This window comes from Pleurodeles waltl, chromosome 7, assembly GCF_031143425.1.
Source record: "Pleurodeles waltl isolate 20211129_DDA chromosome 7, aPleWal1.hap1.20221129, whole genome shotgun sequence".
NCBI classification, from domain to species: Eukaryota; Metazoa; Chordata; class Amphibia; order Caudata; family Salamandridae; genus Pleurodeles; species Pleurodeles waltl.
Window position 1 is genome coordinate 151542870 of NC_090446.1, and position 22937 is coordinate 151565806.

Genomic DNA, 22937 nt, shown 5'->3' on the forward strand with positions numbered 1-22937 from the left:
ATCCCTGCGTAAGGGCAGCCATCTGTCATTAACAGGCATAGATCCCACCCTTCCACCCATTCGTCATGCAGTAGGAGTGGATGCAAGCATGTGATTTAGTGCCTTGTCTTTGGTAACAGTAAGTGTTATAATGTTAATTATGTGTTATTTTTATTGTACTGAGACCCCTTGTCATGCTAACTTCCCTTGTGTGACACTCCAGGCCCTAGCTGAAGATCGGTGGCTCCTTTAGAAGTGGAGCTGCTATATTTGTTCTTCATTAAATTGTTCCAAAAAACTAGCAGGATTCTTGTTACCTTGCAAAATTGATCCAAATATCCATGTCAAGCACAAGGGGAGAAATACATGCTTACAGTAAAGGCAGTTATCGGCTGTGTGGCGTTAAAACTGGCCCTATCTTCATGCCCTAAACATTAATGCCACAAACATAGATTTATACGCGAACAATGAATGTTAAAATGTGTGTAATGTGTGTCAGCAATTTAGTTCCTCTTATTTCACATGTTTTACTTAATGTTGCATTCCCCAAGAGAGTTAGCTGATTCATCATGCTGTGTTTCTGTGCATTGTATTACTCTTGCATAGTGCATATTTTAACTCGTGCCAGGTGTTTATGAGGGGCTTTTATTGAGAGCGCTGGTGCTAAAGCTGAGGGCAAAGCAAAGTGCCTTACAGTGGTCTCTCTGCAGAGCACACAGAACAATGGTCATGTGTTCCAGTTGCAAATTAAATTCAATGTAAATGTGTGTGAAGGGGTGCATAGAGGTTGAAATATTTAGAAGGCAAAAGCACAATGAAATAAAGGCCCGTATTTATACTTTTTTTAGCGCCGCATTTGCGCCACTTTTTGGCGCAAAACGGCGCAAACCTACAAAATACAATGTAATTTTGCAAGTTTGCGCCGTTTTTGCGTCAAAAAACGACGCAAATGCGGCACAAAAAAAGTATAAATACGGGCCAAAGTGCTTAAATGTGAATGAGTGCAGTGTATGTTTGGGGTAGTAAAATGAGGGAGATGCGAGGGACTGCATTCAGGTAGAAGGAAAAGAGGGTGCAGAAGAGGAAAGAGAGGAGGTTTCAGATTGCAGTTGTGCAGATGATGAGATGCGAAGAGAAAAAAAGCAGACATATCTAACGTAAAGCACACATAACTGAAGGCCATACTCCTTCCACAGGCCTCAATAATATTCCATTCACAGTCTCAGAATTGAAACATTTCCAATGTTAATTATTTATAACTAATCATTGTTATTACCCAACCATTGACAACGCCAATAGTGCTGACAGGTTTTGGGTGTATGTACGTTGTTGTGTTATATTTCTGGATGCAATAACATCTCAAAGAGAAACCAAAATACAGGCTGGGTGGCATACTGTGGGAATCACATAAATTTATCTTACATGTTTCCTTTTAGAGAGCCCCCACTTTTTCATCCCACTTAAAGATCTGTCTGCACATATTTCTGTGTGATTGATTGCAGCCAGCAGCTCTGGGTACTTCCTGATGCCTGGTTAGAGCATTTTCTTCCAAAGTTGATGCTGCATGCAGTGCAAGACACTGGGCAAGCTCACACTTTAAAGGGCCTGAAGTTGTGATGCTGTACAATTTGCACATTAAAGAAACTGTTGAACTGATTAATGCTGTAAGACATAGGGCAGTTTTTAATGTGTTTAGTATTTCATGACTGTATGTTCCCACTGCTTTATAAACCTTGCTTTCTCACTAAATGCATTTGCTTTCAAATGCTCCATTTGTCCATCATTTTTCAATTTGTTCTTAAGAGGAGGGCTCACCTTGGACCCCACGTTTGTCCATTAAGCTTGCTTTCTTCACTCGCTACATAAAAGTCATATTCAACATTTACACCCCACCACTTTCAAATGTCATCAGCTGCCACTGATACTGGCATTGTAGCTAACATCACTTTGCATTCTGAGGCTTTGGACCCATAAAGAAAGTGTTATGGCTAAAATACATGCCCCACAATGTAATATATTGTTGGCCGAAAAGCAAGGAATGGCTGATTTGTCATATTTAGGGTCACTGGAATTATGCAATTGTGCAGCTGTGCTGCACTTCCCACATAATCCATCATCTTGTGCAAAATGTGCACATTTTTTCAAAAACAAATTTAGTTTCTAGCTCATTCAGATCAAAGTTATTAAAATCATTACCGTGCATGTGCTGTCCATTGGCAGACCTTTTGTCATGTAGAGGAAGGCCACCTTTCAGTTGCTGATTGCTGTAATTTGGTGTTCAACCAATATTAATGAGGTGAAAACATTGCTCAATATATAGTTGATGTGAGAAAACAGGGCTGATTGCAGAGGCCCCCTAACTTTTTGCCACCATTTTCCACTTTTGGCTGGTGTTTTCCTGACTCTGATGGTGCCCTGGGTACTGCTAACCAGTCCCAGAGCCTGTGCTCTGTGTAAAATCAATATGCAAATTAGGCTAATTATAATTGGCTAAGTCAACCTACCTATAAGTCCCTAGTATATGGTAGGGCATGTAGGTTTAGGGACCACAGCATAGGTAGTGCACCCATAGGTGCACTGCTCAGGTTCCCAGTGTTATTTTAAAGGCAGGCCTGCCTTGCTGGCGCTTTTAAATTAAAGTTATATGAAAATTCGACTTTGGAATTAAAAGTAGTTCCAAAGTCTTAAACTACCTTATTTTTACATATAAGTCACCCCTGAAGTGTGCCCTATGTGCCCCTAGGGCTGGGTGCCATGTAACTATAAGCAGGGGCCAAATTTGCTTTTCCCTCATTGTAGTGAATGGCCTTCATAGGCTAGAATGGGGAGACATTATTTTAATAATAAAGTCCCCTCAAATGACAGATACAAAGAGTTTGGTATCAAATTAATTGTTATAATAAATCCCACAACTTCCAGTTGTTGGATTAAATATAACTTGTTGAGATTAAGAGTTTTAAACTTTACCTGAAAAGTTGCCAATTTCAGCCCTGCATTGTTTTTGCTGCTGTGCTCTGATTGGCCAGCCTCTAGCAGCCTGGCCAGGCTGCGTTGATGAGGTGTGAAGTGGCCTGGCTTCACACAAAGAGATGTGCCTGTGGGATGGAATCTCCCCTCAGCAGATGGTGAGGCAGGAAGGGGGAGGGCTGCCAAACTGGTCTTCAAAGGTAGAGAAGGACATTTGGAGCAACCCAGCAACACCCCCACATCCTGCAACCCCAGACAACTAGGTGCCCCCTTAATTAGATTAGGAGAGGGCAGGAGAGGGGTGTGTTTATGACTTTTAGCCACACCAGTGGGTGGGCTCAGCCAGATGTAACCTCCAAAAATCAGATTCAGCCATGATGGATTTTTGAAGAATGTTGCCTCCTGGGATTGATTTTTGCCACACTTCACAGGAAGTGGTCATCACAGGGGGAAGGACCCTTCACCTGATTGGAGAATCAGGACCCCCCCTGTTTTTCACCCAAGAGCAAGGATAAAACTGGCAGACCTGCACCCACACCTCAGTTCCCTACCACATCCCTACCAGGAAAAACTACAGAAGAAGAAGGACTGCCCTGCTGGACCCCTGGCCTGCACCTAGAACCTGCACTCAGAAGGGCTGCACCAGCTGCACACTTGGGCTTCACCACAAGAAGGACTTTGCCTGGCTTCAACTGGTTCAATGAGGGACTCCCTGTTTGCTACAGGTGAGAAATTGCTAACCAGAGTCCCCTGCACCAACTCCTGAAGAAACCGACCAGCTGACCACTGCCCAGTGGCCAAAAAGGAGTTTGTGCCAGGTGCATTCTGGGAGATGTAGTCCGCACCCCCAAGGATCATCTCAGAGCTTCTGGACCCCAGGGGCGAGCTGTGGACCCCAAAAGAACCTTAAAAGAACATCTGGGAGAACCCCAGAAGTTTGGAGAAGTTTGGAGTACTTTTGAAAAAAAGCTCCATAGAGGGACCAACCTGCCGCGGCAACTCTAGCCGGCTTGCCTCAACCTCGACCCGGCCTGATTTGCAGGTTCGTCCCAGTGAAGAAAATCTCCAAAAAAGAGACTAGGGGCCATATTTATACTTTTCGACGCACAACTGCGCCAACGCAGTTGTGCGTCAAAAAATCTAACGCCGGCTAACGCCATTCTGAAGCGCCATGCGGGCGCCGTATTTATTCAATGACGTTAGCCGGCGTTAGCCGGCGGAGCTGCCTGGTGTCCGTAAAAAAAAATGACGTACACCAGGCAGCGCCGGCGTAGGGGAATATGGAGCTTGGGCGCCAAAAAATGGGGCAAGTCAGGCTGAGGCAAAATTTTCGCCTCAACCCGATTTGCGCCATTTGTTTTTACTCCCAACCCTCATTGAAATTACTCCTGTCTTAGCAAAGACAGGAGTCATGCCCCCTTGCCCAATGGCCATGCCCAGGGGACTTCTGTCCCCTGGGCATGGTCATTGGGCATAGTGGCATGTAGGGGGGCACAAATCAGGCCCCCTTATGCCACAAAAAAAATAATAAAATTACTTACCTGAACTTACCTTATGTTCCCTAGGATGGGTCCCTCCATCCTTCGGCGTCCTCCTGGGGTGGGCAAGGGTGACAGGGGGGGTCCCTGGGGGCATGGGAGGGCACCTCTGGGCTCCTTCCGAGCCCACAGGTCCCTTAACGCCTGCCTGACCAGGTGCAAAAAAACGACGCAAAAGCGGCTGGACGTCATTTTTTTTGACCCGCCCACTCCCGGGCGTAATTTTTGCCCGGGAGTGTAAATACGGCACACATGCCTCGGAGTCAATTTTTTAGAAGGGAACGCCTACCTTGCATATCATTAACGCAAAGTAGGTGTCCACGCTAAAAAATTACGCAAACTCAATGGACTTTGGCGCTAGACGCGTCTAACGCCAGAGTATAAATATGGAGTTCGTTTTGCGTTGAATTCGCATTAAAAAAAACGACGCAAATCCGGCGCAAACGGAGTATAAATATGGCCCTAAGTGCGAAGGTAAAAAATTGACCGGGACCTCCCAGCCAGCGCATCCGAGGAGGGCTCCAGGTACGTCGGATAAAGATCCAGGTTTGCCCTGTAGAAGGATTTTCACCTTGAAAAAACGACTAAGTCCGAAGGTAAAAATCTCAACCGAGGGCTCCCGCGACGCGTATCCGGAGAAGAGTTCCAGGAGGTCGGATTAGACTGGAAGGTTAATCCCGCTGAAGAAAATCTTCAGAAAAGAGACTAAGGGCCATATTTATACTTTTTGACGCAAAACTGCGCTAACGCAGTTTTGCGTCAAAAAAATTAGCGCCGGCTAACGCCATTCTGAAGCGCCATGCGGGCGCCGTATTTAATCAATGACGTTAGCCGCCGGCGCTGCCTGGTGTGCGTGGAAAAAAACGACGTACACCAGGCAGCGCCGGCGTAGGGGGATATGGAGCTTGGGCGCCAAAAAATGGGGCAAGTCAGGCTGAGGCAAATTTTTCGCCTCAACCCGATTTGCGCCATTTTTTTCGACTCCCAACCCCCATAGAAATGACTCCTGTCTTAGCAAAGACAGGAGTCATGCCCCCTTGCCCAATGGCCATGCCCAGGGGACTTCTGTCCCCTGGGCATGGTCATTGGGCATAGTGGCATGTAGGGGGGCACAAATTAGGCCCCCCTATGCCACAAAAAAAAAAAAATAATAATACTTACCGGAACTTACCTTAATGTCCCTGGGATGGGTCCCTCCAGCCTTGGGTGTCCTCCTGGGGTGGGCAAGGGTGACAGGGGGTGTCCCTGGGGGCATGGGAGGGCACCTCTGGGCTCCTTCCGAGCCCACAGGTCCCTTAACGCCTGCCTTGTCCAGGCGCTAAAAAACGGCGCAAAAGCGGCCATACGTCATTTTTTTTGACCCGCCCACTCCCGGGCGTGAATTTTGCCCGGGAGTGTAAATACGGCGCACATGCCTCGGAGTCAATTTTTTAGACGGGAACACCTACCTTGCATATCATTAACGCAAAGTAGGTGTCCACGCTAAAAAATGACGCACACTCCATGGACTTTGGCGCTAGACGCGTCTAACGCCAGAGTATAAATATGGAGTTCGTTTTGCGTCGAATTTGCATTAAAAAAAACGACGCAAATCCGGCGCAAACGGAGTATAAATATGGCCCTAAGTGCAAAGGTAAAAAATTGACCGGGACCTCCCAGCCAGCGCATCCAAGGAGGGCTCCAGGTACGTCAGATCAAGATCCAGGTTTGCCCTGTCGAAGGATTTTCACCTTGAAAAAACGACTAAGTCCGAAGGTAAAAATCTCAACCGAGGGCTCCCGCGACGCATATCCGGAGAAGAGTTCCAGGAGGTCGGATTGGACTGGAAAGTTAATCCCGCTGAAGAAAATCTTCAGAAAAGAGACTAAGGGCCATATTTATACTTTTTGACGCAAAACTGCGCTAACGCAGTTTTGCGTCAAAAAATCTAACGCCGGCTAACGCCATTCTGAAGCGCCATGCGGGCGCCGTATTTATTCAATGACGTTAGCCGGCGTTAGCCGCCGGCGCTGCCTGGTGTGCGTGGAAAAAAACGACGTACACCAGGCAGCGCCGGCGTGGGGGGATATGGAGCTTGGGCGCAAAAAAATGGGGCAAGTCAGGCTGAGGCAAATTTTTAGCCTCAACCCGATTTGCGCCATTTTTTTCGACTCCCAACCCCCATAGAAATGACTCCTGTCTTAGCAAAGACAGGAGTCATGCCCCCTTGCCCAATGGCCATGCCCAGGGGACTTCTTCTGTAGATGTTAACACCTTGGGTGAATTGTACTCTCTGGGAACTGCATTCTCTGTGCACACCACTTGGCTAAGGAACACAGTCAACAGAGAGATTTGTTTTATAGCTAAGCGCTTAGACGTTCTATGGGCTCTCCAACATGTGTTTCCCTACTGCACAGCCATTAACACAACATCAGGTTTGCAGTGAGTTGGTCTCAGTGCAGCACATCCTTCCACTAGTGAGTAGACTCAGTAGCAGAATGTAATCTGGAAAAACAAATGTGTATAGAATCATTCTTATTTACCCATGCATGCACTTATTCTAGGCACAGCCCACATTCCTCACCATGCTTGTATAACCCAGCTGGAATACACATGCCATTTCATCTCCACACATCTGTCCAAGTACTCATAGCCCTTGCATCAGAAGTCCACATGAGTTTATAAATGGTGCAAGGTACACACTGTACTCATATACTTGTTGAAAAGAGCACAACATCGTTTTCCAACTTGATCATGCCTTTTCTGCACCCACCACAGCACCAAAGGTGAAGTGACTGGCAAAATGCTACTCTCAATAGAAAATCCACACCACCCTATCTTTATTCCTACGTGGCCCCATTCCTTCCAAACCAACCACACAAAAACACAGCATGACATTCTAAATGCCAAACATTATAACTCACAGAACTAGCCATTTCTATTACACCCCCCAGTTCTACCCCTACCTAAGACTACATGGTCTGTATGGCCTTGCACATGCTCACATGCAACATCAGGAATAGCATGTGATGCCTGCTAATCTAACCAAGGCCCTTGCTGTTTCTCTAATCCACCTGGAGCATGTCAAAATGCGCACTTTAAATAAGTAGATCATGCAGCTGCACTGACCCTGGATAACCGAGAACAAATATGCCTACGTTCACCAAACAGCCCACAGCCTATAAGAGAAAAAATACATCAAAAACCTACATACATGCAAAACTGACAATGGATGAGTAAAATGTCACTTTCTTATCAGAAAGACGGTAAACTCTTCCAAGGACAAGTGTAGAGTAGTTTTTAGAAGTGAATGATGCAGAAGGTGTTAAAGGGTGTGTCCGGGGAATGGTGTCACAATAGATTTAACAACCCTATACTTTTCTTTTGTAGATATCCCTGTTTGAATTATACATGTAACTTTATTCAGGTGTATGTTTTAAACCAAGTTTTAAACCAAGGGTAGGTCGCTCCCCCTGCCGCTGCAGCTCCTCCAAGTTCCCGAGTTCCTGTGTTCCTGAGACCCACCTAACTGTAAGTACCCCCCTCCTCCCAGCCCCTCGCCCTGCCCCGCGCCACTCACCTTCTCTCCTGCTCCTGCTTCTTTTCCTCCTCTCTGTCTCTTCCTCCTCGCTCCCCCTCTGCAATCTTCTTCTGTGTTCTTCTGTTCTTCTGTTCTGTTCTTCTGTTCTTCCCTTCTGTTCTTCTGTGTTCTTCCGGTCTTCTGTGTTCTTCTTCTCTGTTCTTCTCGGTGCTTCTGTGTTCTTCTTCTCGGTTCTTCTGTGTTCTTCTCTGTTCTTCTCTGTTCTTCTCTGTTCTTCTCCTCTTCTGTCTTCTGTTCTTCTGTCTTCTGCTCTTCCGGTCTTCTGTTCTTCTGTCTTCTGTTCTTCTGTCTTCTGTTCTCCTGTCTTCGGCTCTTCTACCTCCTCCGTCTTCGTCCCCCGAGCCTGCCCTCCTGCTCCTTCCTCATCCCCCTCCCTCACTCGCCTCCCCCTCTCTCACCCCTAACTAACCCGTACGCTATCTACCTCCCTCACTCCTCCTATCTTCCTATCTCTCTAGCTCCCTATCTCACTATCTAACTCCCCCACTCTCCACCTCCTCCTACCTACCTATCTGTCTATCTACCTATTTCCCTATCTATCGACTTCTCTATCTATTTTCTCTATCTATTTCTCTATCTCTCCCCCCCTCCCGCCACCCCCTCTACTACCTATCTCCCTATCCTCTCACTCTACCTCTCTCCCTCACCCATCTCTACAACCCCCCCTCCCCTATCTTCACAACCCTACTCCTATCTCTCTCCCTAATCTCCAAACCTCCTAACACTCACCCTCCTCCACCCTAAACCCCCTCCCCCAGCTCCTCTCACTCTACCTGTCCCCCCCTCCCTCGCGCTTTCCCGCCGCGACCTCCTGCACGCCCCCGCCCCCCAGCTCCCATTCGTCCCCAGCTGACCCCTCCCCCCCCCTCCTACCTCTTATGGCAGCCGCTGCGCGACAGTGGTAGCGACCCTTGACCCAAGGGTAGGTCGCTCCCCCTGCCGCTGCAGCTCCTCCAAGTTCCCGAGTTCCTGTGTTCCTGAGACCCACCTAACTGTAAGTACCCCCCTCCTCCCAGCCCCTCGCCCTGCCCCGCGCCACTCACCTTCTCTCCTGCTCCTGCTTCTTTTCCTCCTCTCTGTCTCTTCCTCCTCGCTCCCCCTCTGCAATCTTCTTCTGTGTTCTTCTGTTCTTCTCTTCTGTTCTTCCCTTCTGTTCTTCTGTGTTCTTCCGGTCTTCTGTGTTCTTCTTCTCTGTTCTTCTCGGTGCTTCTGTGTTCTTCTTCTCGGTTCTTCTGTGTTCTTCTCTGTTCTTCTCTGTTCTTCTCTGTTCTTCTCCTCTTCTGTCTTCTGTTCTTCTGTCTTCTGCTCTTCCGGTCTTCTGTTCTTCTGTCTTCTGTTCTTCTGTCTTCTGTTCTCCTGTCTTCGGCTCTTCTACCTCCTCCGTCTTCGTCCCCCGAGCCTGCCCTCCTGCTCCTTCCTCATCCCCCTCCCTCACTCGCCTCCCCCTCTCTCACCCCTAGCTAACCCATTCGCTATCTACCTCCCTCACTCCTCCTATCTTCCTATCTCTCTAGCTCCCTATCTCACTATCTAACTCCCCCACTCTCCACCTCCTCCTACCTACCTATCTGTCTATCTACCTATTTCCCTATCTATCGACTTCTCTATCTATTTTCTCTATCTATTTCTCTATCTCTCCCCCCCTCCCGCCACCCCCTCTACTACCTATCTCCCTATCCTCTCACTCTACCTCTCTCCCTCACCCATCTCTACAACCCCCCCTCCCCTATCTTCACAACCCTACTCCTATCTCTCTCCCTAATCTCCAAACCTCCTAACACTCACCCTCCTCCACCCTAAACCCCCTCCCCCAGCTCCTCTCACTCTACCTGTCCCCCCCTCCCTCGCGCTTTCCCGCCGCGACCTCCTGCACGCCCCCGCCCCCCAGCTCCCATTCGCCCCCAGCTGACCCCTCCCCCTCCCTCCTACCTCTTATGGCGCCCGTCCGCGCCTGGCCCGCGCCCAGCGCCACGACCCCTGGTCCCCAGCTCCCCCAAGCCCCGCTGATCCGCTACGACCCCACCACCCTCCACGCCCTCAACCCAGGGCGCTCCAAAACCTGCTTCCTAGCTTACCCCAAACGCACCCATGGACCCTTCGCCTGCAACTCCTGCAAACGCATCTTCCACCACGCAACTACCACGACCACAAGCCCACGCGCCATCAACCACCTCAAGTGCATCCTGATCAACGCTCGTTCCGTCCACAAGCACGCCGTTGAACTTTGGGACCTCCTGGACTCCACAGCCCCGGACGTCGCCTTCATCACGGAGACATGGATGAACGCCTCCTCTGCTCCAGACATCGCTACCCGCCATCCCCGAAGGCTACAAGATCTCCAGAAAAGACCGCACCAACCAAGTAGGAGGAGGTGTCGCCATCATCTTCAAAGACTCCATCAGCGTCACCACCTCCACCGAAGACCCCCCCCTCGCCGCTGAACACCTGCATTTTCAGATTCGCACCGACCCAAGGACCACCCTCAGAGGATCCCTCGTCTACCGTCCTCCCGGACCTCGCGCCTCTTTCAGCGACGCCATCGCCGACTTCATCTCCCCGCACGCCCTCGCCTCACCGGACTACACCCTCCTAGGCGACCTCAACTTCCATCTGGAACAAAACAACGACCCCAACACCACCACCCTGCTCGACAACCTCGCCAACCTCGGCCTCAAACAACTGGTGAACACCGCCACCCACATCGCCGGACACACGCTCGACCCTATCTTCTCCGCCAGCAAACACGTCTTCTTCAGCCACACCTCTGCCCTACACTGGACCGACCACAGCTGCGTCCACTTCACATTCCGACGCGAGACCTCCCACCTCCGCACTCAACCCATCCCTCATCGACAGTGGAACAAGATCCCAGAAGAGCAACTCTTCTCCGCTCTCGCCGCCAACCAACCCACCCTCACCACCGACCCCAACGACGCAGCTCTCAACCTCACAAACTGGATCTCCAACTGCGCTGACAACCTTGCTCCCCTCAAACGCACGCATCGACAGACCAACACCAAAAAACCTCTCTGGTTCTCCGACACCCTCAAAGAATCAAAGAAAACTTGTCGTGCCCTTGAGAAGGCCTGGCGCAAGGACCACACCGCTGACAACATGACCACCCTCAAGAACGCTACACGAGAACACCACCACCTGATCCGCACTGCCAAAAGGAACTTTTTCACCGACAGACTAGACAAAAACAGCCACAACAGCAGAGAACTCTTCAGCATCGTCAAAGAGTTCTCCAACCCCAGCGCCAGCGCCAACGCCGTCACGCCCTCACAGGATTTGTGCGAATCCCTCGCCACTTTCTTCCATCGCAAGATCAGCGACCTCCACGACAGCTTCGGACACCAGACCCAACCATACACCACTGAACCCGCTTCCCCGGACATCACCCTCAACAACTGGACCCACATCAACACGGAAGAAACCAAATCCATCATGAACTCTATCCACTCCGGCGCCCCTTCGGACCCCTGCCCGCACTTCATCTTTAACAAAGCCGACGACATCATCGCCCCGCACCTCCAGACCGTCATCAACTCTTCTTTTTCTTCTGCTACCTTCCCCGAATGCTGGAAGCACGCTGAAGTCAACGCCCTACTAAAGAAACCTACGGCTGACCCAAGCGACCTGAAAAACTTCCGCCCCATCTCTCTTCTACCTTTCCCAGCCAAGGTAATAGAAAAGACCGTCAACAAACAGCTGACCACCTTCCTGGAAGACAACAACCTGCTCGACCCTTCACAAACCGGATTCCGAACCAACCACAGCACGGAAACCGCCCTCATCTCAGTCACAGACGACATCAGAACCCTGATGGACAACGGTGAAACAGTCGCCCTCATTCTCCTCGACCTCTCGGCTGCCTTTGACACCGTCTGTCACCGCACCCTAATCACCCGCCTACGCTCCACCGGGATCCAAGGCCAGGCCCTGGACTGGATCGCCTCCTTCCTCGCTAACCGCTCCCAAAGAGTTTACCTCCCTCCGTTTCGCTCAGAACCCACCAAGATCATCTGCGGCGTACCTCAAGGCTCATCGCTCAGCCCGACACTCTTCAATGTCTACATGAGCCCCCTCGCCGACATCGTACGCAAGCACGACATCATCATCACCTCCTACGCCGACGACACCCAACTTGTACTCTCCCTCACCAAGGACCCCGCCAGCGCCAAGACCAACCTACAAGAGGGTATGAAGGACGTCGCAGATTGGATGAGGCTCAGCCGCCTAAAGCTGAACTCTGAAAAAACGGAAGTCCTCATCCTCGGCAACACCCCGTCCGCCTGGGACGACTCCTGGTGGCCCACGGCCCTCGGCACCGCACCGACCCCCGCAGACCACGCCCGCAACCTCGGCTTCATCTTGGACCCTCTTCTCACCATGACCAAGCAAGTCAACGCCGTGTCCTCCGCCTGCTTCCTCACTCTCCGCATGCTCCGTAAGATCTTCCGCTGGATCCCCGCCGACACCAGAAAAACCGTGACCCACGCCCTCGTCACGAGCCGCCTGGACTACGGCAACACCCTCTACGCCGGGACCACAGCCAAACTCCAAAACCGCCTGCAACGCATCCAAAACGCCTCGGCCCGCCTCATCCTCGACGTACCCCGCAACAGCCACATCTCCGCACACCTGAGACACCTGCATTGGCTCCCAGTCAGCAAAAGGATCACCTTCCGTCTTCTCACCCACGCACACAAAGCCCTCCACAACAAGGGACCGGAATACCTCAACAGACGCCTCAGCTTCTACGTCCCCACCCGCCCCCTCCGCTCCGCTGGCCTCGCACTTGCTGCCGTCCCTCGCACCCGCCGCTCCACGGCGGGTGGGAGATCTTTCTCCTTCCTGGCGGCCAAGACCTGGAACTCCCTCCCCACCAGCCTCAGGACCACCCAGGACCACTCCGCTTTCCGGAGACTCCTAAAGACTTGGCTGTTCGAGCAGCGATAACCCCCCCTTTCCCCCCTAGCGCCTTGAGACCCGCACGGGTGAGTAGCGCGCTTTATAAATGTTAATGATTTGATTTGATTTGACAAATACCAATGGCGTTAAAGTATTTGTCTTATTGCAATGTGATAATTCAGCTTGCTCAGACTTTGCCATGTTTTATTTTGGTGTAGATTTTATTGTATTTCTAGTTATTGTTTGTAAATTATGAACAATATTTCATAGAAATTGATATCTTGATTTCCCAGGTATTGTTTTAAAACAAAAGCTTTGTTTAATAGACTATAACGAGGTGAAATGCTAGAGGGGGTTTAATTGACTATTGTTTATTCTGAAGATGTATATAAACTGAAAAAAGCGTTATTTTTAGAGAGAAGAGTTTCACTCCTGGGACTCAAGACTGAGGGTCATCTGGTAGCTGTAGACACCTTTTCTTGTGGAAGGCTACAAAGAAGGCACATTAATTCCTCAGTACAGCTTAGCGTATCTACTGGCTTCAAAATTATAGCTGCTGAAACGGAGCTACGGGAGCAGCAGCAGCTATGCCTTTATTGAACACTACTTCTTTTGTTCAGAAAAGGTATGCCAATGTCAACCATCTTTGAAACTTGAATAGGTCCCCGTTGGTGCTACGTTTAGCTTAACACAGGAAGGGAGCTGTTGGGGTCTTAAGGAGACTCCAGCAATACTGCCATAATATTACAGTGGTTCCTGTTATTTCTGCTGACCCACATTGTTGCTGCCAACATGTTTATTTTTATTATAACTACTATTCATATTGTGTGCAGTAGGATAGGATTTTGATTTTAATACATCTTGAAAATATATTCCTAGCCTCGTAGTGTTCTTAAGTATAACGTTTTAGGATGAAAGAGGGTAAGGGTTCCACTAACAATTCCTGTGAGAGTCTCACAGGACTGATTGGTACCTAATACACATGTCACTTACATAATTTACAGTAGGGAGCGGGAGACTGCAGTCAACTGGATTCTCTGACTCATATTGATACACTTGGGGGGTCATTACAACACTGGCGGTCTTTGACCGCCAGGGCTGTTTTGGAGGAAGCACCGCCACATGCTGGCTGTGCTTCCAAAGGGATTACGGCCGCGGTCGCACCGCCGGGGCCGGTCGTTTCATGCCACTTTTGTCCCGGCGGATTTAATCCTCCAGGGCAGCGCTGCTTGCATCGCTGCCCAGGGGATTACGAGTCCCCCTCCCGCCAGCCTTTTCATGGCGGTTTTAACCGCCATGAAAAGGCTGGCAGAAAGGGGAGTCGCGTCGCCCCCTGCCACGGCCCCATGGAGCTTTTCACTGTCTGCTATGCAGACAGTGAAAAGCACGACGGGTGCAACTGCACCCGCCGCACAGCTGCAACACCGCCAGCTCCATTTGGAGCCGGCTCCCGTGTTGCGGCCGAGATCCCCGCTGGGCCGGCGGGCTGAAACCAGGTTTCCGCCCGCCGGCCCAGCGGGGATCTCATAATAGACCCCGCGGGAGTGCGGCGGCATTGGCGGCCGCCCGGCGGTTCAACCTTGGCGGGCGGGTTGTAATGAGGGCCTAAGTCCTTAGTGTCATCGGGTCTAAATAACTTTTTCTTGGTCTGTGTTTTGGAGAGAAATCCAGAAAACATATCTTTGGCACCAAAAGCCGTGTTCGTCTTGGCACACTCAAGATTTTGCCTGTTATTACTAATATTATATTATCGGTTGTAATACAGGGCTCCTGCTTCAGTTCAGAAAGGTGTTTCCTCTCCATTGTGACTTTGTCAGGAACTTGACTTATAAAAGGTTAGCTCCCCATTTTGATTTCAGCTTTGAGTCTCATGTTTTGAATCTGTTTTAAAATTGCCCAGCAACCTATTTTGATGGGGGCATCACAAACAAATCACCTCTTTGCTAGGTGTTTTCCTAAATCAAGGTGGGATGACTTTTGTTTTGGATACACATGCTACGCACCTTTTTGAGATAATTTACTCGCAGTAGATCTTGATGCTGTAGATTCCAATCCTTGAAATTTTCATACATACAGAGGTGCTGCAATACCTGCTAATTATGAACCACATTGCAACTTAGAAGTCCCGTTAGGGTGCTCAAAACATCAAGCATGTTTGGTGGATAGGTACTCAATGTAGTTCATAATGTTAGAATGGGCACCTTCAGCAATGAGGGGACTATGCTGCCGTACTGGCCAGTTACACACCACACCCTGACAAAATAAACTTGCAAGCTCCAGATTTAAGACATCTAGTAACTTAGCCAGCAGTCATTCAATTCTGACTTTGCCAGTTTGTTCTACAATTGACTGCTAGAGGACCATTTGTTTGTTCCCAGCCCTGCTTAGCAAGCAAATCCCAGTCTGCAGGCAAATAGTTCACAGATTATTAATGCTTTCATGATTAAAGTTCCATGAAAGCGAGATGAGATTCCATTCTGTAATGCTAATAAAACTGACCAATTAAGGTGGTCTATCCTCATGGAAAACCCCAGGAAAAACATATGGCCCTCATTATGACCCTGGTGGTCCGAAGACCACCAGGGCTGCAGTGGCGGTCTCACCGCCGACAGGCCTGCGATGAAGACCACCACAATACGAGTGTGGCAGTTTGGCCTCCACCAAACCATCCATCACCATGGTACCACCAGGACAGTATGACAGCCAGCCCGAAGGACAGCACCTCCGGGCCGACGGTCCTCTGAAGACCACAAGCGGTATTACAAGTCGCCTTTCTGCCAGGAATTCCGCCTCAATAGCACTGCCACAAAAACCCTGGCGGAAAGGCTGCCGGCGACAGGAAATTCCTTTCCTGCCGCTGGCAGATGACTTCCCAACACCCCCTCTTCAATTACATGACCTCCCACCCTCCCTTCCATGACAGCACCACCCTCCCCGCATACATGCACACCCACACTACATGCATTCACCAACACTTGCATACATGCATTCACCCATACGCATTCACACAAAAATACCAGCACGCACTCACTTCAACAATCACACACGCATTCACACATGCATACACATACTCATACACACTTATATTCACACACGCACAAACAATACCCCCACCTTCCCACCCCCCTCAGACGATCGACTTACCTTGTCTGGTGAGGAGGTCGTCCCCCAGTGAACGGGACCCGGCGTTTCCACCGCCGGAAGAGCCCCGCCATCAGGACACCACCACGCCGTATTACTGCTTGTAATATGGCAGGTGGAGTCCTTTTGGCATGGTGGTGACTGCAGTGTATCTGCCTCTGCGCTTCTGACCACCAGCACAACTGCTGACAGATTTCTGCCCAAATTGTGGCAGAAATCCTTCAGTAGTCGTAATATGGCGGTCAGAAGACCGCTAGCACTGGCAATTGCGGCTTCGGAGGTCTTAGGAAAAGATCACCAAAGTCGTAATGAGGGCCTATGTGTGTTCCATTTGATATGTTCCCACCCGTAGAAGAGCGCACTATTTTGGAAATAATCAGTGTAAGTATATATACTAACACGCATGGCATACCCACATTGATGGTCTTACTGGAAGTGTTATAACAGGGAGGAATTAAATTAATAGGTAGTTTAGTTTTGAAACAGTTACCTCAATAGTTCTGAGTACAATTCAAGGACAAGCTGTAGTTCCAGCACTATTCCACCGGTTGGCAAAAGTTCCTTTTCCTGACTATGAACAGGAGCTTCCTAAAATTATTGCAGAAGTTTGTCTCTGTAGGCTGTGATACTTTAAGCTGCACAACTACACCTCAAAGTAAAAAATGAGAATGAGGGCTCCAGTAAACAGAAGGCTGCACCAATATTAAGAAAAAGCAGTAAACAAAATGAAAACCAGGCTGGATCTCCTCCATAGAAAAGTACAGAAGGGATGGGTGGATGTGTTTTGAGGAACTGTGTTAAATATAGAAAGTGGGATCAGGATCTGTATTACGATAGAAGTTGTTCTTGTTGTTAGCAGGACTCTGGTGGTGGTAAATGGACAGACAGGAGTGGATGGACTGAGAGGCATATTTAAGAGCCCCTTACATGACGCTCGAGTGGCCCTACCTCTGATCCATATTTACAAGGAGGTGTAACGACACTTTTTGTGGCGTTATGACTCCTTGCAAATATGGGTGCCTCCGACACAGTTTTCTGCATCAGAGAGGCGTGCAATGGGTGTTGCTGTGGGCGTGCCACAGGAAAACACCCATTGCATTTTAACGCTGCCTCAGATTTACGAGATTATGTAAACCTGAGGCAGTGCCAAAATCTAACGCCACCCCAGGGGTGGCGTTAGCAAGGAGCAATGAGAAGGAATACTTTTCTTCCTCCTCGTTTTTTGCTTTTTCTATGCGTGCTGCATTTTGCAGCATGCATAGAAAGAGCAAAATGCCAGAAATTATTGTTTATGTGCGATAAGGTGTCCCTTCCTGCACATAAACAACCATTTCAAACTGACGCTCTGGCACTTGTGTCTGTGCTGCTTTCTACAGCACACACAGAAGTGCCAAATCACCATTAGTGATTGTTTATGTGCAGGAAGGCATACCTTCCCCCACATAAACAATCACACTCCTCAACGCAGACATCCTTGCACAATGGTGCAAGGAAGCCTGCGCTGGTGCTGGCAGCTAAATTTAGTGCTAGAGCAGGAGACAACACAGGGGTGCGCCATATTCAATTAAATACGGCACATCCCTGCGTTGTGAAAATGACGCAGCGCGGCGTTGCCAATTTTGGCACAGTGTCGCGCTCCATCATTGTCCTATAGATATGGGCCTTAGAGTCATATTTATACTCTGTTTGTGCCGAATTTGCTTAATGTTTTTTACACAAATACGGAGCAGACCTAACTCCATATTTATATTTTGATGTTAGACACGTCTAGCATCAAAATATAGGAGTTTGCACCATTTTTTGGATGCGTGCACCTACCTTGCGATAATGGGATGCAAGGTAGGCGCTTCCATCTAAAAAATGGTGCTATCCTCATAGCTCCAAATTTATCTCCCCATGCTAAATTGACACACGGGTGGGAGGAGGGGCCAAATAATGGTGCAAAGCTTGCTTTGCAAAATTATTTTACACTTGGGTCATACCAGGCGTTAGGGGACCTGTGGACCCATTCCCGTGGTTAAACACCATGGAATGGGTCCACAGGTGTCCTCCCCATTCCCCAGGAACACCCCCACCCACACCAGAGGGAAACCATCCCAGGTGAGTAGGGTAAGTATAGGTAAGTATTTTTTAATTTTATTTTAAAGTGCCATCGGAGCCCTAACTTGGGCCCCCCTGCATGGGACAGGGTGCAATGGCCATGCACGGGGGCCAGTTGTCCCCTGTGCTGACCATTGGGGTGGTGGGCATGACTCCTATCTTTCCTAAGACAGGAGTCATGTTTTTAGTGGTTGTGTGGCAGGAACTGGCGCTAGTCTGGTTAGAGGCATTTTTTTGCCTCTAACCAGGCTAGCGTCATTTTTTGACGCACAACCCCCTCCTTCCCTGCCGCCACCTCCACCCGGCTAGCATCTTCTTTTAAGATGCTAGCCCAAGTTTAGCGCCGGCTTGCATCATTCCTTTAATATGGCACCCGGCTGGCGCTGTGGAATGACGCAAGCTGGCAAGCTACTTTTTGCCGCAAAACTGTGTTTGCGCAGTTTTGCTGCTAAAAGTATAAATATGCCCTTTAGTATCATAGAAAAAATAAATACATGAGACAGAAAAGTGAACCAGTGTGTGAGTTTGAAGTTAGTGTTAAGAATAAAGAGAATGCAAACCTTTTCCTTCCTAATACCAAAAGAGTTCAGGTAAAAATATGCATGCGAGCAACCTTTGAAACAGGCTGCATTCTTGTTTAGAAACCAAGCAGAGTGGAACAAAGAATCTGTTCCACATGGCATTCTCTTAGGTAGTAAGGCCAAGCTTCAGTCTGGCTATATATTCTTAAACTAAAAGTTAAATAAGATAATAAGACACTTTTAGATCAGTCATGAAATCAAGCTGTAATAGTGCTTTGTCTTTCCTCCACAAACGCTCCTTTTTTCTGTTATTAATCTTGAGAAATCCTATAGAATAGTTTTAGATTATAGAAATCTACATGCATATCTATACACAGACACACACACACACACGCAGTGCCAAATGCATACAACACTGAACTAATGACAAATGTAGTCAGTAATGAAAGGATAACCTCTGGGTTTGGAGTCGTTCAATCTGTATTGCACATTGGGTGAATTACCTTTTATTTAATAAAACTGTTGCAGACATCTCTATTGGCTCCGTACTTTCTTACAATCACATAGGTACGACATTTATTTTGATGTGTTTCTTATTGAACTTTATAGACTGTACTACTTGTTTGGTCCTAATTATATTAGACTGGAATTAATTTCCATTAGAAGTAATTTGCACTCACATATGAATCACAGGATTTAAAGTATTGTTTGACTATGATTCTTGTCTCCCAATTTATTGGGTGTGTTATAACAGCATATTACTGTCTCTCTCATTGAACCTAATCTGCATCTTATAATATGGACATTACAGACAACATGAGAGGCTGCAGTATCTACACTTCACCACAATATAGTTAAAATAAGCATTGGCAAGGTTAATAAATCTGGCATTGGCTTCCAGCCTTTCGACTTTGTCACTGCTTATTTTGATGTATTATTGTCTTTGCAAGCCTTTATTGTTAGTAAAACTGCCAGTCTCTCACTAGGCTGAATAAATTGCCTAAAAGCAACATTTTTTTGTTCTCAGAAAGCCCACCATATCGTAGTAATCCCTGTGGATGTGCTCCATGTGAAAGGGAATAATGCTGTCTCTCACACTGAAATTATTCAATCACTGAAGTGAGCTGACCCACTGCCCCTTCTGTATGCTGTAGTGGGGGGAAATTCTATCCTATGGGATTTAGATTTCGGCAGACAAGCTATCCGGCACCATTGTGACAGAGTAATCGATCCACAAAGTTTTAAATCAGGCAATCTCTTTTTCCTATACTTTTGCTTTTCATATTGATGTTTTTCCTGTTTAATGCAGGCCTTGGAATGAAGTGTTTGTGTTACGCCTAGTGTGACTGACTGTATGTCTTGTGGCAATAATAGCGAGTATACATTGTTGCACCGAAGAACATATCTGATGATTTCTGGGTTGTGGATTTTACCAAAATGTGGTATAGAAAGCACTCCTTCAACATGGGATTTTGGAAAAGAGACAACCTTGAAAATTAAGTGGATAATAAACTCATCAGACCAACAAACCTGTGATTGTTTTGTTTACATTATGTTGCAGCACCTTTTTGGAACTTCCTGATAGGTCACTGGCCATGTCTTATGGGCTGATCCTAAATGTAACACGTGCAAGGAGTAGCCCTAGAGCAAAGTAGCATTCAATTTTGACAAGATTGTCTACCATTGTTCATTAGGGGTAATTTGAGTGTTGTTGGGAATACTGATTTTGAACTCCCCATGGGTGAGAGGTAGCAGTATTCATAGCTTTGTGGATACAGACGGAATATTAAAATGTCATCTGATTTGGCTTTTGTGAACCAATGAAGAGCAACAAGTATAGAACACAACTTGAGTGCAGGGGTGTGGAATTTCCTTATAACACAATTTGAAATCAGGGGTGTGAATTCCTATAGCCTGCCAACCAGGACATATTGTTTGGGGTCACGGACAACAAGTTTTCATAGTTATTTTGTCCTTGGGACAAGTAGGCCCAATACTCTGCAGCACAAACCCTTTGGCTGCTACTTTACAGGGAAGGGAACGGTCTGCAGTTGAGGTAATATTTGTGTTTCTATGTTAGTGCTCTTCCTACTTGTATTTATGGTTTATTATTGCAAAGCCTTTATTATTAAGGTGAGTGCTGTAAATAAATGCTGTAAGCTCGGACTGCGCTACTGACAGTGGTTCCAGTAAACAAATGTGTACACACATGTTTGAAAACTTTAACAGTACCATGCTACATATAATGCTCTCTGATTAGATGCAAATGTTTGCAGAAGCTTGTAATCAGGACTGTGGATCATTTGCTTTCAAAATAAAATGTTCAGAAAAACAATGCAAATAAGGAAAAAGGTTATCCTAAATTACTGTGAAATTTTAGGCACCATTTCTTTGAGGCATCATTTATAAAATGTGTTAATGCGTGCTAGTATTTCCAAAACATATTCCTAATAGAAAATCAGTGTAACCAATTTCAACAACATTATGGGAAACATGAACATAAACATGCATTGGCAAAGCCAAACGATTTCAAATTGGTGGTCAGTCTTTTGTTTTTTCCAATGCGTGTCTTGTACTGACATGGCTTCTGTAAAACTTTATTGTTGTGGGAGCTGCCAGGCTCTCACCATTGTAACAGGCATTGGCAAAAAGCAAAATTATTTTTGGTCACAATATGCTCCTTGTGAAAGAGCAGAATGCTATAACTCACAGTAAAGCCTGCAGGTTGATGGATAGAGAGAGAAATAGATTTTTAATAAAAACAAAAGGTCTTGGTTAACACCAGTCCTAATTAGGGGCCCAATTCCTAAAGTCACAAAACTGCACCCATGGTATTGTCTTTGTATTAGTGCAGAATTATGGCTTTCACAATTTCAGAAGAAATTACAGAAGTAGACCAGGAAATCTTACTCCTGGAAAATATTTGTGAACTGTATTTTAGCATGAGCAAATATGCATGTGTAGGTTTTCTCAAACGAAAATCTATTAAGCATTTACAAGTTTACTTTCCTTCCAAACTCTTTTTTCCCAACCCTGGAAGAACTTCTACTTCTGCCCTTATCAAGAGTAAATTTCCAACCCTTTTCAGTATTGAAAAAGATTAGAGAAGAGATGGTGAAAATCCTTTAAACATGCAAAGTTGGTAGGTTTGCACAGACTCAAAGGCGTTCCAACCCTGGAACTACTGCTTACTGCTTCCTCCAGCACCAGTATGTAGATCTGTGGAAACGTGGGAAATAAGGAAATTGCTAGTATTCAAGCCCTAGTATAGTATTAGCCCTGACATAATCAGAGAGGCTATTATCAGCGCTCTTATATAATGAGATTGCTACCATAATTTATCGTTGCACAACATGGCACCAAAGGGACAAGTACATTTTTTTATACAACAAGTAGGTTTATGAAGCAACCTGTCCCAAGGGCAGTAGATGTTTTATTAAATTCCACACCCTTGTGAGTTCATGGATCAAATATATGAATGAATGAGTACACTGATCATGCGCACAGTACGAGCAATGGGTCCCTTGGCGTGAGTCTTACAACTTTAAAATATGGCAATTTGAGACAGACAAGCAAAAGATAGATGTGGATGTGGTTTTGTAGTGCTCACCCACAAAGGGCATATGTAGCAGTCCACCATTCTGTGACATATGAACTGGTGGTGGAAGATATAGGACACAGGTGTACTTTAACTATGCCTCTTATAAGCTCATGTTTTCAAAGCACAGATGTAGATTGTGTCTATTTGGTGTGAATCCCTGCTACATAGAAATGTGAAGAACTGGTTACACCGCTATCAGGACCAGGTTCACACTGACACAATCACATTTTGAGCCTACAATCCAGAAGACAGCTCTGAGGGAAGAACTTGACCCTTGGAGAAGTCAGGTGGGCTGCAGCCCGAACCTCCTTAGTACACGCCGGCCTTCATAAGTTTTTTTTTTTTTTTTAAATAACTGACTCATTACTGATGATATTATTTTGCTCCACGGAGTGTAGAAATAGAGATTGTACATTCTTTTGATTTAACTGTTAATTGACTGTATGGTGACCTGTTCACACATCATACATTTTCTTTGGGAACTGTCCTGACACTCAGCGTTGCTACCAAAGGTGAACAAAGATGCCCTTAGTAAAATATGTTTACCCTTGAGGATTTCCCATTTCATCAGTGAAGGAACTCAGTCACAGCTCGCA